Source organism: Mizuhopecten yessoensis, unplaced genomic scaffold (genome assembly GCF_002113885.1).
Source record: "Mizuhopecten yessoensis strain PY_sf001 unplaced genomic scaffold, ASM211388v2 scaffold4411, whole genome shotgun sequence".
Lineage (NCBI taxonomy): Eukaryota > Metazoa > Mollusca > Bivalvia > Pectinida > Pectinidae > Mizuhopecten > Mizuhopecten yessoensis.
Genome location: NW_018405533.1, coordinates 389,958 through 396,529, shown reverse-complemented (window position 1 = coordinate 396,529; position 6,572 = coordinate 389,958). Strand labels below are relative to the sequence as shown.

At 31.2% G+C, this 6,572-nt stretch overlaps 1 protein-coding gene across 2 annotated transcripts in view; it reads right to left on the bottom strand.

Moving 5' to 3' along the window:
- Window positions 1–467: 467 nt before the first annotated feature.
- Window positions 468–6,572, bottom strand: part of LOC110448977 (protein PTHB1-like) — a 74,901-nt gene continuing 68,796 nt past the window's right edge. For both annotated transcript variants that reach the window (XM_021495530.1, XM_021495531.1), the window contains one exon: window positions 468–6,186. The gene's annotated coding sequence lies outside the window, so the exon portion shown is untranslated. The remainder of the gene's footprint in view (window positions 6,187–6,572) is intronic.

Genomic DNA, 6,572 nt, shown 5'->3' with positions numbered 1-6,572 from the left:
TACCGAAAATACTGTATTGCCAACTTAAAACAACAGAAGTGATTTCCATGCCTTGCCTTGTCCATCTAATTGGTTATAATGTATATATTTGAATAAGACTGAAAGTACGACCAAGGCATTTTAGTCCGATCTCTAGTAGCCATGTCACGATAGTCCCGTTACAACTATAGTCTAGTATTTACCCCCTCGTCCCGTCTCAACTACAGGCATTCTCCGATAGGGGGTTTCTGCTAGTTTCCGCTAATCCGTTTTCCGCAAATCTTTGATAGTTTCCAATAGTCCAGTATTTGGTAGTTTGGTTTCCGATGATGATCTCCGCAAGTCTTTAATCATTATTTTCAATCGTGACATAGTAATGATGAAAGTCAATAGAAACAGATTTGTTAGATATTCTTTCTGGTGCATGAAACTATCCTATAAAGACTAATACATTGAAACCAACACAGAATACCAAAACGAGTGTTTCATTTTTCAAAGTGATGTGTTTTATTTACACATACATGGTCCAATTTGAAAACATAGTTATAAAAAGCTTGTTGACCATACAAAATAATTCTAAGAAATCACAGATCGTTTCAAGGAAAGACAAATTAGGATATTCCAGGTCATTTCCTTCTTTGTCCTACACGGAATAAATACATTTTTTGTCTTTGTAGGAAACGTGCCTTTTCATCAAGGAAACAGTTCGTTCCTACAACATGTACAGTATTTGAGAACGTATGACACTTTTCCCCCAGATCACATATGTTTACAGGTATACACCACATATACAGTAGTCAATTTTATTTGTTATACAACCTATATATATATACACACAATAGTTTTTACATCTTAGTGCAAAAACTCAACTTTTCAACAACATCATAACAACATATTTTGTGTAAGTACAGTACACCTATTTGATGTCCCGGGTTTTTATCATCTTTAACAGTTCCTGTATGACGTATCAATATTCGCCTGTCATTAGACCATATTTCCTGGTAATTTTTTATAGCATTGTAAGTTTAAGAACTATTGGTTTAGGGCTAGGAAACGTTACCATTAATTTACAGCTGATGTTTTTTGACGATTTCTATTTCAAAAATTGATAAGAAAAGTACTTCCGACTAAATGCCAACGAAGCAAAATGAAAGCATGGTTTTGCATTTCTGTCATATGCCTTATTTTGTATGAATCAGATATTTTCTTTTCTGAAACAAAAATGCTAACTTTAGAATTACATTTTTCATTGGTGAAAACGGTTCCCACTAGCGGAGTCTGTACATCAATGACATCAGAAGATCTACAAATCTGAGACATCAAATTGGGGTATGTATTTTGGAATTTACAATTCCATTTCAACACCACACTAAAGCAATGTGCAGCTATATAATAAATAATGTGTTGGTTTTCACACAAATTTACAGGACATAATAGAAATGGACGGCCTTGACATTCTGCTAATGAATTATTTTTTATCTGGACACATTTGACAGTTTTGATTCTGTTTCTTTTATACCTTTTATCAATACTTTTACCAAGAGTTTATTTTGAATTTCAATATCCCTACAATCCATGACTTGCTCCTACACGTACACATAATATCTTATGATTTTTATTTAGAACATAATCATAAGCTTTTACATAAATTCTTTTTTTTTTTTTTTAATTTTTGAAGCTTTGTGATTCCCTTGTAAGTCAATTTCTCAACTTCATGAACAACGAATGAGAACATCCACCATACTATGTCAATTATATTTTTTCCAAATCTCAACTTAGTCTCCAACCATGGGTTTTTTGTTGACTTTTTATTGCAAACAAATAATCAATAATGAACAAACTGCTCTACGACCCTAAACCTTCAATGTCAGGAAACATGGTAAATGATACAAATGTGTTAAAAACAAAACTTTATGATTATGAAAATTAGTTATGCTTAATGATTTCATCTTCAAGTTGTATTTAGAAAAGCTAGCTATTTTTTTAAAGGACAAAAAACCCCAGGAAAAGCAAGAATTATTTGATAAACTTCATGAATAAACAAACACCCGCTTTCCCATGAGAATTTGAAAAAGAAAAAATTCTTCTGATTACTGATTCTAAGACTACTGTCGATGATGATTACATAAAATCTTTGACTAAATGCAATCTGGAAAGTGAAAATTTTACAAAACTAATCTTTGATTTGAATTGGATGATTAATGAGAATATTTGATACAGTAGTGACTAATATAAGTCATGATCACAAACATGTTTTTATACATGACATTTTAATGCATCAGAACCAAACATTTAAGTGAACATTGATTCATGGAGTCAAAATGGGAAACTGATGTTACTATGAATAAGCACTGAAATATATTTATACATATTTTAGAAAAATGAGAGAAAAAAATATGAATAAGTACCAACCTTATATCACTTATGGCTAAGTTTTTAAGTGCAGACAAGAGCTCAGTGTCTTTATAGAGTCATACCATTATAAAATCTTCTCAATACCTTAGTCTGAGGAATGCTTTCTATCTTCAGTATATAAGCAGTAGATTAATCTGTTGTCTGTATACAGTAAGAGTTACTGCATAGATGTTTGGAATAAAGAAATAAACTAAGATGTTTAAGGCCTGTGAATTTACATAAAATAAAAAAACATGAAAACATTCGGTCCAACTTTGAGGTACAAATTAGTGCTCATGACAACACTTGTTTAGCAAAAGTAAAAAAAAAAGAAAATGCATAAAATTGTCAACAAACTATATGAAAAAGTCTTGGAAGGCGTCATGCCCAATGGATGAAATAAAAAGTTCTATGATAGGTAAGGAAAGAAACATTCCATTACGAGCGAAACTTCTTAATATTCATGGCATCAAGTCAGCCTTGGAATAATCATGAAATTGAGAGTTTTAAAACATTTAATACTTATAATAGCGCTGATTTAACTTGGTATAAATTACAAATATTTGATGAATCTACATGTATCACTGAATATTACATAATGTTTATTCATAGTATTAATGACTTCTGAATATTCATTACATTAATGACTTCTGAATATTCATTACATTAATGCCTACTGAATATTCATTACATTAATGACATGAATATTCAAATATTGAAAATATTCATATACTGAATATATGAAACTGGGATTATGCAAAATCTATTCAAACTGGTTTGATTTAGAGATAAAAATAAATAATGAAAATGTCACTTCAGAAAGTTGTAAAATACAGATCTTCAATCATACAATAATAAACAATCTTAACAACCCGATGAAAATCGTGACTGAACAATGTATACTATTGACAACAATGACTTACTGAACATATTTTTATCAGTAATCTTCTCTTCTCAAAAACAGGATATCTGATGCAATGTCTGAACACAAAATATTGAGCATAGCTATTATTAAACGACAATTAAAAACAAAACGAGAAATGTTCTGTGGTTGGGGAGCTATTCTTTCTTACAGAGAAAGTTCAGAGATGAGGAACAAATCATTTTACAATATTTCCATACAATACAAATGATTTTGAAAGTTTGTTTCTCTGTGAACAATTTTTAATTTAACTTTGGTACAGAGATTCTAAATATCACTTTAAAGTAACGTTTTGTAAAACGATATCACCAGATAGTCCAGACATTTTCATATTTTTATGCAAAGAGAAGTTTCCATAATTTTTTAACCTTGGAATCTTGTTGGTCTGAAAACTTTGATATCTTTTTACAAACCTTAACTTTACGTTGCCACAATTTTTGTGTAGAGTGAAACTTGTTAAAATCAGACATTTTGATTTTTGTTTACAATAAAAAAAAATGGTCTAAATTCTTCAACTCCTGCAAAAATATCTAGAATAACAAATTTAAAGATAAAAATTAAACAATTAATGCACTATTTCCTGATTATTAGCATCTAAAAGTTATTTTTTCTGGTCTTTACTTGAAGCCAACAATATTATCACTGACAGGCTGTTAGTACTGTATGCCCCCATTTTTGTGTGATCTTTTTTGCAATTATCTCCAAAGTAAGCAAAGTTGTATTGTGTACTAAGAATATTGTTAATTAAATTGACGCAATATGATAATACAGTACTTCAATTTTAAAAAGGTATTTTCACAAAATTTCTTTAATGGTGACAGAGTCATTCAATATCTTATTAAATTTCATATTTACAAAATATCCTCAATGAAAAAGAAACAAAAAACATGCTGATGAAAAATAATGTACAAAGCATACACAGATAAAAGGCTGCAGTTCTGACTCCATACCTGCAGGATTTCAGTTTAACTTAAAAGGCCACAATCTTAGGTAATCACTTTTAATAAATAAGATGAAAAAAAAAAAAAAAAATCAGTATAAAGCCAGCAAAAATATAGTACTAAAAAACGACTGTTTATTGTTGCAAAATTTGAGGAAATAATGACACAACATAATAACAATATCTCACAGATTTCAACAACATCTTACACAATCAAGTAAATTTCCATCACAATTGGGGTTTGTGGAGATAAAAATGATTGATGATTAAAGATATATCCCACATTTTTATTTAAATCTTCTTTCCTCAAGATTTTAACACAGGTCTGTTAAAATATTTCATAAAAATGGTAATAATAATTTGCACACTTTGCTAATTCCTTGACAAATTTGAATATTACAACAGAATGCAGAAACATACATGTGTACAATGCTAATCTGTTCTTAAAGGGAGATCAATATTTTTACGAAATTCTACATACATGCTTCATTTTATATACCTTTCTAATAATTATGTAAACTTATTTTAACAAAAATGTCAACTGGGAAGTTACAAGCAATTGTTCATCACAGCTACTGTCAATTGTGTCTGACATTTTGCATTATACAAAAGGGAAGTAACTCACCAACACATCCTCAGTTTGGGCTTAACTGTGTTTGTCAGTTATACAAGTTTGTAATAAATAGTTAGCACTGTACATGTATACATATATATAAAACTTTGAGATAAACTGTGTATTCCAGATATCAGAACTAGTAACAAATTTTGAGATAAACAGTGTATTTCTGATACAATGTATCAAAATCCATAATAAATAATTTAAGATAAACAGTGATTTCCTGATACTACAGTACGTATACATAAGTAGCTCTTTAAATATAAATGTCAGTTTCCATTCACATGTTTATTATGACTGGAAGAGCTGTATAAACTAAATGACTGGGAAAAGTAAGGTTTGATATCAATTATATAATCATCAGAAAGCTGATATGTAATGATTTGTAATATGAAACAGGTAACAACTACGAATTCTGGGTCACACATTGACTGTGCTCCATTAAGTACAGTACCAACCCATTCGTGCAACAATAAGGTATATTCTTTCAAAACTATTTAACATTATAATAATTTACAACCTATGTGTGAATTTCTTTAACAAAATATGTACTTATTTATGCCAATACAACACCAGATCAAGACTTGGGAGATACTCGTGTGTGTAAATATTCTTTACAAAATAAATTTATATTGAGTTTAACAGAACAGATTTACACAGTAACATTTGGCAGGAAGTTTCATGCAACGACGAAACTCAATGGACGGAAATCAACAATATGGACGAAACGAACCGAGGACAGCGCTTAAGTTCCTTGTGAGGGGTCATCACAGCTTAATAATTTAATATCTCCATAACGTGTCATTGTAGTGCAAGGATTCTTCTATCCCCATGATGTGTCATGAGAGAGAACGGATCCCATAATCCTTACAATGTGTCATCATCAGAGAGATTGGGATCCCATAATCCTTACAGTGTGTCGTCATCAGAGAGAAATTGAATGGATCCCATAATCCTTACAATGTGTTGTCATCAGAGAGAATGGATCCAATAATCCTTACAATGTGTCGTCATCGGAGAGAATGGATCCAATAATCCTTGCAATGTGTCGTCATCAGAGAGAATGGATCCCATAATCCTTACAATGTGTCGTCATCAGAAAGATTGTGATCCCATAATCCTTACAGTGTGTCGTCATCGGAGAGAATGGATCCCATAATCCTTACAATGTGTCGTCATCGGAGAGAATGGATCCCACTTTTCCCCGCAAAACTTCAAGACAGCGTGACCTGGGGTCCACTTTCCCTGTGATGTGTCTTCATTTCAGGGCGGGGATAGTCATCTCATTATCCCTTTTCGTCAAGAATTTGCACACTGTGGTTAATAATGATGTAGCTGCAACAGAAAAAATTGATATTAAAAACAGGATTATATGTATAACTAAGGAAGCAATTCAACAATTCAAGGTTGTTTTACCTGCCTGAGGAAGAAAAAGGTCAATGTTCATTTTTTAAGGATGTGATAGATAGATGTACCTTATGTCTCACCAAGTCGAGAGTATTGTTTTGTCTGCTTTTAACTGTATCTAACAATTCATGACTTGGGGAAACATTCTCAGACATCACTTTCTTCCTGAGGAACTATAAAATACATCTTGTAATGTCCCAAAGTTAAAGGTAATGCCCTTCAAGTACGTGGTACTAATGACACTGAAGCTTAAGGTTCAATCTGGGTTTTTTCTTGTGTTGTTCTTATGTCTGCAAACAGTTTGAAACTAAGAT